The sequence below is a fragment of the Accipiter gentilis genome, chromosome 32, assembly GCF_929443795.1.
Source record: "Accipiter gentilis chromosome 32, bAccGen1.1, whole genome shotgun sequence".
NCBI classification, from domain to species: domain Eukaryota; kingdom Metazoa; phylum Chordata; class Aves; order Accipitriformes; family Accipitridae; genus Astur; species Astur gentilis.
In genome coordinates, this window is record NC_064911.1 from 10,065,173 (window position 1) to 10,080,537 (window position 15,365).

Here is a 15,365-nt window from a genome sequence, read left to right on the forward strand (position 1 = left end):
ACTTCTCAAGTCTCAAGCAAAACAGACCCGTATATGAGAAACTCTTCCAGTATGGTAATTTTACATGGATTATTTGGTTTGTGCTTATTATGATTTCTGCACGCTTTTCTGATGAGTCCAAACAGAAGAGGTTGATTCTGTGGTAACACTCTCTTCCAGTAGAAAGTAATCAGTCTTTGTAGAGATATACCAATATGATAATTTTCCTGCAGGGAAATGGTTTGTCTTGATAATTTTTCATCAAGGCTAAGTGGGAGGAAGCAAACTGAGTCTGTCTCAGCTGACGTTCTGAACTGACTGAAACCTGCATACCAGACTTAAGGAATTTATTAAATGTAACTTGTGTGGTATATACTATACTTTTAAGCTTCCTGCCTATCTCCTGCCAAAAGCAATTTCAGTTGGAGTACTTTATTTCAAAGACTTCCCCCCACCCCCCTTCTTTTTAATGAATCTGTATTCAACAGTGGTATTATTTTGTAAATATATCTATGTGTTTAGCACAAACTATACCAGAACTGGCTGTGCTAGAGAAGCTGGAGTTCTCTTTATATATCTATTTAAAAGCCTTTTTCCCCCCCAGGAATTTAAGAATTTGTTTTCTGCTGAAACTCACTGTATGTGGCTTCAGTGGTAAATTGACTTGATTTACTTTAGATTTTTTTAAATAACATTTTATTTCTGTTGAAATGGTAACGTTGAATGCAACCTGATTCTTTCTGTGAATATCCTGTTCTCAAACGTCTATCAGCATGTTTATTATAAATTACTATTATCAAATTAAGCTGTTATGATTTCAAAATATCAAAAAAGTCTTTTTCTTTCATATGTAAGATAAATATTGTGACAGCTGTCTTACCCCAGCCGTCTTCATAATCCTTCTTGTGGGATTTCATATTGGTGAGATTTTTCTGCCTATAGGTTTGATTTCATGGACGCAGGGCTGCCTGGTTGTCTGACTGCTGCAGACTCCCTGGGCTTATTACTATTAGCTTGAGCACAACACCAGCCTATAGATATGCCACCTCTGTGTGGGAGCTGACTAGGGCCAGGACAAGAAAGTTGGTGCCTGTCTTCAAAAGACCATGAGGACATAAACCCAATCTTCTCAAGAACATCTGAACCATTAGAGCATCTGCTCTGAGACTCTATATAATGTACGTCACACAGCTTCAGCTATACCCTTTGCACTGGGTCCAGGGATTCCTGATTGATTATTGACACAGCTTTTGTGAGCCACTTCAGCCACGTTTCCAGCTAGGAAGTTTGTCTGCTTGAGATACGGATGTAAGACTTGACTAATATTAGGTCACCTAAGACTAGTCTTTCTTTTTCTCCTACAAGCTTTGCTTAAAGCATTCCAGGAAAGAAAAGTAATTCTCTAAAGGGTCATCTGATCCTCCAGAGACCAAATGGTGTGATATGAAGAAAGGGCAGTTAGCTGTAATTACTCCTTACCGGTTCAGGAGAGGGTGAAGTCAAACCTGTGTTTATTAATCACTTTCAATATTGCAGTGAAGAGTGTTCTTATTTCGATGCCTGTGAGAAGTGCTATAGAAATTGAAGAGTATTTTGTATTCTCAGAGATATTGCAAGTCTTCATACACATGTATAGAAACAATTTGTCTGGTTCCAGGTATGATCCCATTAGATGTGATGGAGACTTATGTACCCACCTGTAACAAAACCAGTCATTTCAAAACCACTGAAGAAACTGGAAAGGAGTTCAGAATAAGGCAAACAAAACAAATGAAAGAATACAGCGGCTATTTCAAAACTGCAGCTAAAAGTAACTATCCTGACAGAAGTACCCAACCTAGTTGGTCTCAATCTGTGGGGCAAGGAAGGATGCCGAGAACTAAAACCTACAGTGGCTGAAAACCAGAAGTAGCTAATAAAGCACAGTTATTGGTTGTGGTTTGTTACAATGCTTTAATGCAAAAAAAGGCTGACCTGAAAAGCTAAAATTCCTTTAGAAACCATCTATAATCTTTTTACATTACCACTAACACCTTGCAGCACTTAGCTAATAATTAGGAATTCCTCTGGTTTTCACTGTCACTGTAGGAATCATTTGGTTTAAATGTGGACACCTTAAGTAGGTCTGAATGATTCCGCTGGAATCAGCAAATTAACTAGACCATTTAATCTCAGCCATGTTTACATGGCTATAGGAACTGTGGCACAGACATTTTGAACATTAATTGGAGACTTGTAAAAATGAAGGTTCCTCTTTTGTAAAGGTCAGCAGAATGAATGGTACAATTCACATCGCTTGAAAAATGAAGATCGTTTTACAATGTGTCAAAAGTGAAAAAATAGTATTGAAATGAATAAACATGTGGAGGAATTAAGTGAAATGGATACAGAACTTGCTTTGGGACTAAGGATGAGCAACTAGTGGGATCTGTACAAGGAAATCTGTTGAAAATGGGGAGATAAACCTAGATTGGGAAAGCTAATTATAAATAGACAATTGCTCTGTAATCTCTTTCTCTCCCCCCCCCCCCTTTACTGCATATGTGGTCATTGGTCAACCAGCATTTTTAATGAGTAACAGTATATATTGCACACTTTAAAGAATCAGTTGTGAGGCACAAATAAAGAAAACCCTATGACTGTACTCTAAATTTAAAATATGTTATACTCATAACTACTAAGTGTTGCAAATCCCACCACTTTTCCATTGGTAATAAAATAGGTGGGCTTGTCAACTGCATAAAATAACTAAATGTAGGATGCATTGAATTATTATTTGAGTATCTACTTCGAAGTAGTTTCTGTTCTTTTGCTTAACAGGAAAAAAGAACTTTCTCTGCTTATTTTCTGACAGGTCCCTTTGAATGTTTCATTTCCCACCATTTTCCTGGTTTTTTTTTTGTTTGGTTGGTTGGTTGGGGTTTTTTTGTTTTGTTTTGGTTTGGTTTTGGTTTTTTTGTTGGGGTTTTTTTTTGGTGGTTTTTTTTTTTTTTTTTTTTTTAATTTCTTGCTTGAAATGTTAGTTTCTGTTTTCTTCTTTTAGCTTTTCTTCCATGCAGCTGCTTCAGTGCCACTTTCCTCCCTCCCTGGCCCCCAGACTCGGCAGCATCTGTAGGTCAGCTGTGCTTTGTGCAGACTAGTAAGGAATCACTGTAGGCAGCAGCGCTGGCCGCTTTGTGTGGAAGGAAATGCTGCAACCGCGTTTCGGAAGCAGCTTACATTTCTCACCTGAGGGACTACCAGTGGCTAAATTGGTTCCGTTGAACTGCCTGTGGATTCGAAGTCGAACACCTATCATTCGCATTTAGTCAAAGAGCTCTTAACCAGAACCAGCGCTTAACCTTCTTGCTTATTTGAAGTTTAAGACTTTGAGGCCATCTGCTCTAAATGAATGTTCAGATTTCATTATTAAAATATCAGCAAGGGATATCACTCAAGACTGGAGTGCCCTTGCTCTAGTTTCTGTGAAAACACAGACAAGGAATTATTCCCCACCCCAAAGAATGAAATGGATAAGACAAAGCAAACAGAAGCACCTGGAAGGGAAGGAACTTGGTTGCAGTCACACAGCGAATCAATCCTTGGCAGACCTCAAGGTCTCTTGAGTTTTGTGCGGTTGATTTTTTAAAAATAAATGCAACCCTGATTTGAAATGGTATCCACAATGCCAGAAGTCCCCTTTTTATTTCTGGTTATTGGGCCAGAATTGGAGATACCCCTTCTGCCGTATCAATAGATCTCACTGACCTGTTGCAGTCCGTAATCCCTATCACCTGCCCCTCTTCCTTCACCTACCCTGTGATCTAGGCAAGGTGTGAAAGAATAGAGCATTTGTTACCTTGCATCAATAGCCATTTATCACAGACAAATGAACTCCAAAATGGGAAAAAAGTGAGATACCTTACAGTGGCCTAATTTATAGAGATAGTGACTCTTTTGCGACCAAGAATTTGGACAATTTTCTTTAATATCGAACAGATCCAACTATAAATCGGTTTACCTAGTGTCACAGATAGGCAAGAGGAATAGAAACACTGGGGACCACAGACATACTGTGTTTTTATACCTCTTTTTCATCTGGTTTCCAGTTACCTTTTTTGCATATTTGTTTCCTCACCCATCTTCCTGTCTCCCATGGTGGTATTTTGAAGTGCCACTGTACACCTTTATGTAGGAGGTCTCCACCGAGGCGGGTGAATGGAGCTGTAGAAGTACCACCACCTAATCTGCCTTCTGGTGGAATGCGCAGATCCCACTGCCTTCAGCCCAACTGCGTTCCCTTCCCTTTCAAACTTGGCACGCTCTCTCCTAAATTATGTGGAAAAATAATAATTAGCACTGTCAGTAATATATACTTTTTAAGATTTGGGCCAAGATCTGCGCATGTAAACTTAGAGTTTAAAAGCAATTTGCTTTATAGCGATTAGGTCCCTGTTTCAAAAGGCACTTTGGGGTCTCACTCATCCATGGGGAAGCCACCGCAGCCTGAAACGCCAGCAGCCACTGGCAAAGCAACCAGTCCTGCAGCACAGACAGCGAATTGCGCCCTGGATGCGGCATCAGCCTGGCACTGCCCCAGGGCTCTGGGCAGGACTAATGAGACCAGAGCCAGTGCCACGACGAGACGGGTATGCTGGTGCCTGTCCTGTATGTTGGGCACAGATTGCCAGGCTGAGAGCCCCAGCACTACGCAGCTGAGACATGCTGTCAGCCACCTCGCTTCATATACCGCTGGCTTTGTATGGAGTCCAAAAAGGGCGTCCTGGCATCTCCAGAGGTTCCCTTGGCCCAACACGAATGTGGCTTTCCTCGTCCTCCTTACAGCTCAGCTATTACCAGCTAAAATCAACAGTTTCCATTCTGCAGTCAAAACAGATGTTGGGGATTACTTTATGTAAGTGGAAATCTTCATGTACCATCTACAATACATAGGTTGTATTATTGCCTTGAGCAAATTAACAATTCTGGAAACAATTGAGTACTAATAACAAACTAAGCCTTAATCAAACACGTTTTGCATTGTCTGGGCTCATTAGCCTCACGGTGGTTGAAGCGGAATAAGGCATCTGCTTCTAGTTTCTTTCCTAAATCTGTAATAACCATTTTAATGTATCTAATTGTGATAGACAATGTATTGTGGTGTTCTGTCACATCAGCTGACTGGTTCTGTCTGGTTTACAAATAATCTTTCTCTGGTAGAATGATCTACTTTTTCTACATTAGTATGAGGCTCCGTCTGCAGTAGTGGATGCATCCAGGTGTTGTAAAGTGTGTAAGTGACCATTTTTTAATTTAGTAGCACTTAGAGGTCTAAGTTTAGGGTCAAAGCCCCATTGTACAAAGCAGTGTAAACACAGTAAGGGAAAGCTTGACTGGAAATTTATCTAAGTATGCAAGAGTAGTCAAATTTAGGAGGTGAAGTAGTGATGTAGAGAAGAAAAACATTTGCCAAAGTCACATCCCAAGACAATGGAAGAGATAAGAAATTAAACCACAGTCCTCATTCAGTATCTTACCCAGAAACCCTGTTGTTTTCCATAATTAAAATATTAAACAGTAAGATGAAATATTTAAATGAAGACAAGGAATAAAGTAGAACCATCCACCTGAAACCACCTTTCTGCTTTCCACAGTGCTCTCTGCTTCTCTTTGCCACTGTTTGCCTGGTATTTGGGCACAGAGTTGGCTTGGGGAATGTGGACTTTCACTCTGCCCCAGTTATGGACTTTTAAATCTTCCTGTTCCTTCTGGCATGGAGACTTTTGTCTGCCTGTCCTTTCTGATGGGGGAACTGACTGCTGTTTTGCTTAAGGACACACGTTCTATGGGTCTTTCATGTCGCTGATGAATCCTGCTTCTTTTGATGCTTCCAACCCAGAGCAGCTGGGGTGCTTTTCCCTGGCCTTGGCACTTTCCACAGACTACCCGTCTACGTGCTCAAGCTTGGTGGTTTCCACTTCCCAGTTACCCTCACTTCTAACCCTATTGCCGTGGCTGCCTGCTGTAACCTGTGTCTTGCTGCAGCCTCACCTAACACCTTTTCCATCGCATGCTTGCTGATCGGATAGTTGGACCCAGGTTTCCCAGTTTTGTGCCGTGTCCTGGGGCTGGGCTTCCTTTGCTGTGGGGAGTTGCTTGTGTCTGGGGCTCAGCTGGTGCTCGATCCTGGCCATTGCTTACAGCTGGGACTGCCGCTGCTGCCGAGGGACAAAATCCTGACATTGCGGTCCCAGGGTTGGGTTGCTCCAGACACCCCAAAGAATGGGCCACGGCCCAGGAGAGCTGAGTTAAGAAATTTTTCTGATAAGTTGTAGTTGGTTCTGGATGACTCTCCCATGGCTTTATGCTTGCCTCTGCCTCTTCTGAGCAGAGGACATCATTTAGGCTCCTTCCCCCTGTTGCTTGTAGGCAGGGTATTTTTAACCTTGCTTTTTGTATCACTTTGTGTAGATGGTGCTTTGGACTGTGACACCTCCATTCTCAGCCAGCTGCTGGTCCTTTACCTTGTTCTGTGAAAGTGTCTGTGCAGAGCATGTTTTTTTTTCCTGCAACAGTTCAGCTCCTCTTGCTGTCTGTGTGCCTTTCCCTTGGGTTGGATCTGCCTGCAAACTCGAACCTCCGCCGCTGGCTGGAATAAGTGAGCCGCAAGTGCACGAATGTGCCTATCCTTAATCAAGGAACCTTTAACATCTCCAAGTTGTATGTTGGTGTGTGAATTCTTGGGTCAACAACATGAGTATGCAACTCCTATTTTGCTGCGTAACTTCTAGTTCAAGGCCTCTTCACAGCCCTATTTTGTCACTGGAGCCATGGCAGTTCACAGTTGGCTTTGCGTTAACTCCTGGCAAGAGCATGTATCTTTTATGTCCTTTCTTCCCAGTAAGACAGCAAAAGGTCCACCTTTCTTTTCTCTGCCCTGCTCTCTCTCAATAGGTTTGTTTATGGGCTTTATTGTTGTTACTCTTGCTTCAGTGCTTGTGCAGATTTGTAGACTCAGAAATGTAAGTGCTGCTTTGTTTGCCTGCTTAGTCATAAATTCTATCCTGGTGTGTGTTCTGCCTGGCTGACCATTGGTGCTGTGTTTATTAGGGAATAATAAAAAAGCCATAGTCTCAGAAACTACATTCACTCCTTGCCAGGGAAATTATTTATAGAGATGCTGCAGGTACTGCTAACTCTCCATCTGAGCGCGCGCGCACACACACACACACACTGGTTTCTTGGCCTCTTCCATCAAACTTTTCCGTTTAGGGTTTTACAGTTTTACAATACAGCAGGCAAAATTAAAGGGTCCTTATGAGTGAAGAATTAAAGGGTCCTGATGAGTGGGATCCTTACCTACTGTTTACTGTAGATCCTTCCTCTCTAAAGCAGAAGAAGGGCTGAAATTACACAGGAATGAATTAATGGTGGGGGTGATGGTAAAAACAGGAGCAGGAATACAAAGCAGTGAATGCCATGCAATGCTGACTACAGTGTGAAGATTTCCAGGGTAACAGCATTGCCAATGCCAGAACTAGGAACTGAAGGATTTAGGAAGAAAAAGGTCCCTGGATCATGATTCCCCTATGTATTCAGTTTCTTGTCCTGGACTGACAGGTGCTTAACATCGATAGCACTAGCAGGACATCCCTAACTATGCCCTTCTTCATCTACAATTAGACGTATCATATTTATTACTGGTCAAGTAACTAAACCAAAACAAACCCCTTTGTGACTACTCTCTTTGAACAAAGATTTTTTGGGGTCAGATACAGAGTAGGGTGATACAGACACCCCCACGAGCACTGTCCTTACGTATTGCACATCCTGAGGGCTTCCTTGCAAGAAAGCATCTCTGGAGATAGATTGCCTCTTTTTCTAACTCAGGAGACTTAACTATGCTGATCTTTTCACTGATGGCATTTTAGGTTAGGTTCTTTTCCTCATGCATATCTTTTGATACTTGCATGACATCTGCTAGTACAAAAACCCGTTGTGGTGTGACGAAGATAAGGACTATGTTACTTGACAAGTTATATAATCTTAAAATCTGTCATAGGAACAGAAAGTATTGGAGTTAAAAGATAGACTATTTTTAAGTCTGATTAGATGTTTATATTTTGTTTAGAATAAACATTTGGATGTTTTCACAAAATGACTGGAATTATAGGCATTCTGTTAAATCTTTTGGCTCTCCCACTTGGTTGCTTCATGAAACGCCCCAAAGTTTTCCCATTGCATAATATGACGGGCTTTTCTGTTGCAGCCATGTTGTGTTACGCTGCTCCTCAGACAAGTGAAATCTCTGGGAAATGACACTCCCTGCAACTTCTTCACTGAGCAGATGCAAGTGTTGCAAAGGAAGTTCTCTGCTGTGTGGTTTTTGGTTTTGGGGTTTTTTTCGTTGTTTTTTTTTTGTTGTTTTAAGGCTGGCTGAGGCCTGAGATGGGCTCTGCTTTGCTGCTTTCCCATCTGGGAACCTCAAATGTATTTCTAGTCATTGTGCTTCTTTATCGTATCCACTTCTGTCTGGTTATCTCCCTGCGCTTCTTGAGCATGAGGAGGAAAGCTCTTTTCTGGCAACAAGTGGTGACGGGTGAAGGCCCTACAAGACCACTGCAGCACAGAGCTCTTGTGCGGTCAGCCCTGAGGAAAATGGTCCAGGCGTCTGCCCTGGGGATGCTCTGACAACTCACTGCGCTGAGAAGTCCCCGGGGTGGCTGCCCTGAGCTCCGAGACAGCTCCCCTGCGAGTGCTGCCCGGTCCAGGCAGGGTGCGGAGGGATAAGAGAAGTCTGTAGCTTTTCTGCCTGGCATAGATGGAACTCTAGGCTTCATTTCTGTCCCTTTGTAAGAGCCCTTAAAACACTGCTGGTGTCCAGCCCAGCGTAGGTGCCAAAGACAGACTATGTGGTGAAACACAGCTGATCAGAATCGAAGGGAATCTCCTATGGGAAGAGGCCTAGGAAGAGGTTTGTCTTGTGTCCTCAAGAGCCCTCGGCTGCAGAGGGTGTTTGCAGAGATGAGACCGTTGCTGTTACTCGCTGCGCTCACACACTCGCAGGGAGCGGGAACGCTCACCTGAGGGTTTTCTGAAAGAGGGCTGCCGCGGCCTGAAGAAATGGAAGAGAAAAGCAGTTGCTAACGTTGCCAAACCAACCCAAAGCGTAATTGCTGCGAATGACTTCGCCAACCGTGAAGACGAGCCTGTTCCATGACTGGACGCGTGTTCTAGCACGGCTTCAAGAGTAAATGCAAAAGATGGTGTGGTTTCACAAACTGAAGGAAAGGGAGCTCTGTAAAAAGACAGACAAGCCAAACACCAGGGTTAAATCTGGCCTTTGAGGGGTAAGTCAGGTGAGAGGGCAGCCGAGGCTGAGGTTCTCAGCTTGCAGCACCGGCAGCACAGCGGCCCACTAATGAAACATTTTGCTCTGTGTATGGTGCTGGTTATGTCAGGCTCTGCATCTCATGCTGGTTCCCCAGAGCAGCAGAGGCACCTCCCTGGCATTGCCTTGGCACCAGCCAGGCTCCCAGCAGCAGCGAGGGGCAGGAGCAGACGTTGTCCAAGCGAGGGTCCAGAAGGATGCAGTTATACTAGTTCAGGGTATGTATGATCTTAGAAGTAAATAGAAAAGACTGCATTGGTTACTGTCCTTTTTGCCTTTTCTTTTTCTTTTTTTTTTTTTTTTTTAAATGTGCATTTTACATCTCCTTTGGAGTCAGTCCCAAATAATGGCTGTTCAGTCATTTCATGTCATGCCCACCTGCTATTTTCAGACATTTTAGAAAATGACTGGTTTCACAATAGGATTGCAGCATATGTCAGAGAGGGACAGAGACATTAGGATAAAATTGGAGAGGGAGAAAAGCATAAATGCATCCAGAGCTGTTATTTCATGTTAATATGCAGATGTTTTTTATTACATAAAGACATAGGGAACTGTGCAGAACTTGCTCTTCTCACTCATTTTGTCCTGCTCCTATTCCCCAATTTTGCTTTTTGTCTCATTGTTGCATCTTGTAACCAAGAGTGAGTATTATCCTTGAGGCACCATCTGTTTACTTTCTATCTGTATGACATACCACCATGGGACCTGGCACTCGTGGCATCTGAACGGTCCGATGACACACATTAACAGTCTGATGCAATAGGGTAGTTCCGCAGTTCCTTAATACTCCTGGATGCAGGGCGTGAATAAAACAAGCTCCAATACAGGGACCTCTTAATTGCTCTTCAGGCAATAGGAATTGGCATGGGTTTGGAAAAACAGGTGAAGGTTGTAAAAAGGCATTTGGATTGTTACAGAAGGTTTCTGTTTGGAGTATATTTGGAAAGAGTATTATCTTATATAATGCAGTCTGAAAATGCAATTCTTATTGCTCATTTCAGCTGAGTTGTGTCCTGGTTTTGGCTGGGATAGAGTTAGTTTTCTTTCTAGTAGCTGGTATAGTGCTGTGTTTTGGTTTTAGTATGAGAATAATGTTGATAACACACTGATGTTTTCAGTTGTTGCTCAGTAGTGTTTAGACTAAGTCAAGGATTTTTCAGCTTCTCATGCCCAGCCAGCATGAAGGCTGGAGGGACACAAGAAGTTGGGAGTGGGCACAGCCAGGGCAGCTGACCCAAACTGGCCAAAGGGGTATTCCATACCATGTGACGTCATGCCCAGTATATAAACTGGGGGGAGTTGGCCCAGGGGGGCAGATCACTACTCAGGAACTGACTGGGCATTGGTCGGCGAGTGGTGAGCAATTGCATTGTGCACCACTTGTTTTGTATATTCCAATTCTTTTATTATTATCATCATTATTTTCTTCCTTTCTGTCCTATTAAACTGTCTTTAGCTCAACCCATGAGTTTTACTTTTATTCCCCCAATTCTCTCCATCCCACTGGGTGGGTGAGTGAGCGGCTGCGTGGTGCTTAGTTGCTGGCCGGGGTTAAACCACGACAGTGGGAATCTGATCCAGCTGTCTTTGAGCTGCAACTGGATTAGCTCCTAAATCAGTTATACCCCACCTTTGAAGTGTGATAGGAATGCCATTTTCCCTGAGGTTTTCAGCCCATCGTCGGTAATTCAACATGATCTTCTAGAAAGATATGGCAAATTCAGATTTTCCTCTTTACAATTTGGAAATGGCCTCTCTAAGCAAGAACATTTTTCTCAGACCATATTTCTTGGTTTGTTTTGCATAGCCCAAAACTCAAAGCCACAAAAGAGTAATCAGCAATATTCAGGGGTTTTTAAGCCCATATTTTGTGTGGTTGTGTATGCCAGCATCCTTCTTTTCTACAATGCAGTAAAGCAGAGATGAAGCACATCCAAAATCAGGCTTATCAAACATCTTTTCAGTATTTAAGGAGAAATACATATTTTTAAAAACTTATGTTTTCTGAATGAAAGCTGAATTCTGTTTGCTCCGAGCTTTCAATTTTCTTTCAAAAACCCTTGAACTTAAGCTGTATAAAGGATGAAGCAGCATTGTGAATGCCTGTAGAAAGACGAAAATAGGACACCACTTGAGGGCAGCAAATACTCAGCTTCTCTCTTTCAGACGCTAACAAAGTGTCATAAAGAGATAGGAGACTGTACTTTTAGTTTGCATTTATTTATCTTGTAATTTTTGACCTGTCTTGCAAAGAGTATTGTTTCCAAATAATTGCACTGATAGAAAGAAAAGTCATTTTTGTGTCTCTGCAAAAAAGAAAAAAGGGGATTTTGTTCTGGGTTTTAATTTGTGCTTTGGAATTCAGCAAAAATACAAAAGTGCATGGAAATTTTTTGAAGGTGGCAGAGAAGGGGTCCAGCAGCAGAAGCTCATTTTCACCAGATACATCCTCAGAATGTTATGTGATAGAATTTGTGAAAAATCTTCACACTAAAAAAGCAGAAAAATCATATGAACTTGAAAAAAAAAATCTTTTCTGTCAATATAAATATAGTGTGAGATCATGTAACTTTCAGATACATGAAGGATGAAGACAGTGTCAAAATACACATGTTTGAGGATGTCAGATTAAATCTGCAAAAGAACCTTTAATCCTAGCATAGACTAAACTCTTAGAGCACTTGATTTCACAACCATATCTTTTTCTAAAAGATGCTCAGTTTTAAAATGCAGCAAAATGATAAAACAAAATCCATCATCTGGAACTAAATTTATGCCTTCATGTTCCCTTAACAGCTTTAAAATTTAGACGTAAAGCAGAGAACTTTACCAATTAGGGTAATGGAGTGATCAGCCATGAGGTTGTTCGGGAACTTGATGTTTTGCTGTTGTGCTTCACAGTCTGATGATGATGATGGAGAAAGGCTGGGTTTCAGTCTAGGTTTTTACCTTCTTCCTAGTACCATCTTTCCTCAGCTGACCCGTTTTGCACCTTTTCTTGTGCCAATTGCTGCCTTCCCTGTAGCCCTTTCACCCTCACTGAATGTCCCCATTTCTCCATTCTGCAGTTTTTGCTGCTCCCTCTCAGCCCCTCGCTCCCCATGTGAGTACCTTGGGACCTCAGAGCCTCGTACAGCAGAACCTGAGCAGATTTTCACGTGGGTTGTAAATACCAGCACTGGTTTCACCCACATCTTTGCTCAACTTTCAATCTCTGGTCAAAAGCCCAGAGTTACTGGATAGATTTAGTTTTATGGTGATATTTATTTTAATGTTGAGGTTAAAGAAAAAGTGAAGTCAATTTACCATTTTCAGAAACGAGTGAAATGTATAAACTAACTAAAAATATACTCGCATACAGAAATAAAATTCAAATTCAGCTTAATGCAATTCAGCACCATAATAGGCAATTTCAGTGGATCTGAACAAAGTTGGTGAGGTTTAATTGAAGGCAGGCTTATGTAATGGAAAATTTAAAGCGTGTCTTACCTGTAGGTACTGTTACAGGTGTTACCTCTGCTCTGTTCCACTTGTCTGAAGTCGTGTTGTCCTGCGGACATACTGGAATATTGGAAGGGGATAAACGGAAGAATGTCTCTGTTTCACAGACAGGAAAACTACCACTTGGCAAGACTGTTGGTCAGAGTTTTCAAGATTTGTCACCACTTTTAATTTTTTAAGTTTTCAGCTTTTATCCTGTCTGAGAGAAAGAAGCTGTCTTCTCAGAGTGGCTTTACATTTGTCCCTCCCACTGCAAGCAAACTGGGGCTCCCAGTGCACCTTTCTAAACATCAGATTTTAGGTGTTTCAGATGAAGTCTGTAAAAGCTGGCCATTACTGAAATGTTTGGGGTTTTTTTTCACCCTATCTTGCACAGGAGATCTATTTCAGAGCCAGAAATACAGATTGAATCTCAGGACTTCTACACCTTTGGTTCAGCAACAAGACCATCTGTCACTTCTAATTCCTGCTATGAAAAAGACAATCTAGTTATCTTTGATGGAATAATTCTGAATTTGCAAGCTACATTCTTCTTCCTTTCCCCAATTAGATTTTCCTCCCCTCATACATACTGGAATCTCTATTTGAAGGTTCAGCCTTGGGTAAAGCTAAACCCAAAAAGAGTGATGCATTTTTAATCACTGTCTCCCCATTGGACATAATATAAACTTGCAAAATGTGCTAACTCCTCTCACCAAAGCAATCTTGACTTGGTTTCAAAAGGGAGATAAATCTGAAAACAGGTGAATTCCTTGTCACTTTAGATTTCACTAAGGATGTTCAGAACTTTTGCTCCACTTTAAGCTTGATATATGTTTTAGAAGGTAGAAGATCTATAAGGAGGGGCTGGATATTTTTTCAGACATGTCTACATTTTAACTAGTGTCTGCATATCATTCCAAGACTGCTTTTTAATCTACTGGGTTCTCACTCAGCTTTGTTTAACTCTCCAAGGCAAAGTACTCTTTCTCATAGCACCATTAAAAACATGACTAGATTCTCTTTCATAATGAGGAAACAAATCAAGTTTCTTCTTTGGAGAGAACCATCCTCATCCTCATCTGGGTAAAGATATGTTTCCTGAGATCATAACGTGTTCAGTCTTTCACACAAATTTTCATGGTGTAAACTACAGATAAAAAGCACATGATACAATTTCATCATTTGAGTGGCCTTATTTTTCGTGACTGTAGGTTAGGGAATGTCTCTGGCAGCTCCTTCCATCCAGCCATTGTTTTTCCCACCCATGTATACATAAATACATTCCTGAAGCACAAACTCAGCTGTGTTTGTATAGTTCAGGGCATGTCTCCGCTGTTAAATTTTAATGAAAATATGATTGAAATTTGGGGGATTAATGACTGCTTGGCAAAAATTCAGCTGATATCTACTTTATCTGCACCAGTTCTTCCAACCTTCTTTCTACAATGAATAACTAAAAAGGACCGAGGAACTGAAAGCTGTTTCTAGGATACAATGTGCAGCACTTCCTACTCTTGGCTCACTCTAACTTCAACCTCTCAGCTCTGTCATTTTTTTCTGTCTATGAATTTAAAATAGTTTTTGCCACCAGATAGTGAAGTGAAAGCAATAGCGTTTGTCCCAGCTGTGGGTGGGATCACCTTGCTACTGTGATAAAATCGAAGGGGCCGATCTTCACGAGGATTTTGTGGTAGGGTAATTTCTACACATTACTTATCCTGCTGTTTGGAAAAAAACCCCTTTCCTGCAGTGAGTTCAGAGACTTTGTGTATGTATGCGAGTGCACATACGTCCCTATGCAAGGCGCAGCTTCTCCACGTTGGCGTTCCAGCTGGCAGTTCCTGGAAAGCTGTCTGGAAAGTCACCGTGTAGCTCCAAAAGCTACTGCAAAAGGGAAATCACAACTGATATGGCCTCCCTCCTGCATTTTGTACTTGTACCATCCTTTCTGCACTCCAGCGCTCGCACATGGGCAGAATGAGCAAGAGATCGTTGCTTTTTCATAATCCTTCTTTGAGGGGAGAACAAATTCCTTATGGGGCTGCTTTCTTCGGGCAGTCCAGCTGAGGGGAAGAAAAGGTCTTTAGACCGTGTCGCTGCAGGTTGATCTGGGTATAAACACTTTGGGTACATTGATCCATTGTAAACTCCTGGAACAGGAACAGGATGCAGGTATAGTGGACAATTACTATAAAACAATTGCTGCTCTATATCCAGCCAGTTTACAGCTTTCTGGTGTCCCCAAGATATAGGTGTTGGTTTCATGTTCTTGGCAGCCCTCCACTCCGTAAGTCAAGGTCCCTCTTTTTGACCAGGAGCTGGCAGGAGACTTGCAGGTCAGTGGTAAAGGGCTGCCAGGGAAAAGCTACCCTCGAACGGGAAAACTGAAGAGATTTTTTTGTCATTTAGGTTTGGGAGACAAATCCCCTCGCCAGCATTTTGCACTTGCAGTACATGATTACGCTGAGATTTAGAAAGCAAACAAACAGTAATCATTAAAAGCAGTTTATTAAATGAAATAAATTTCTGC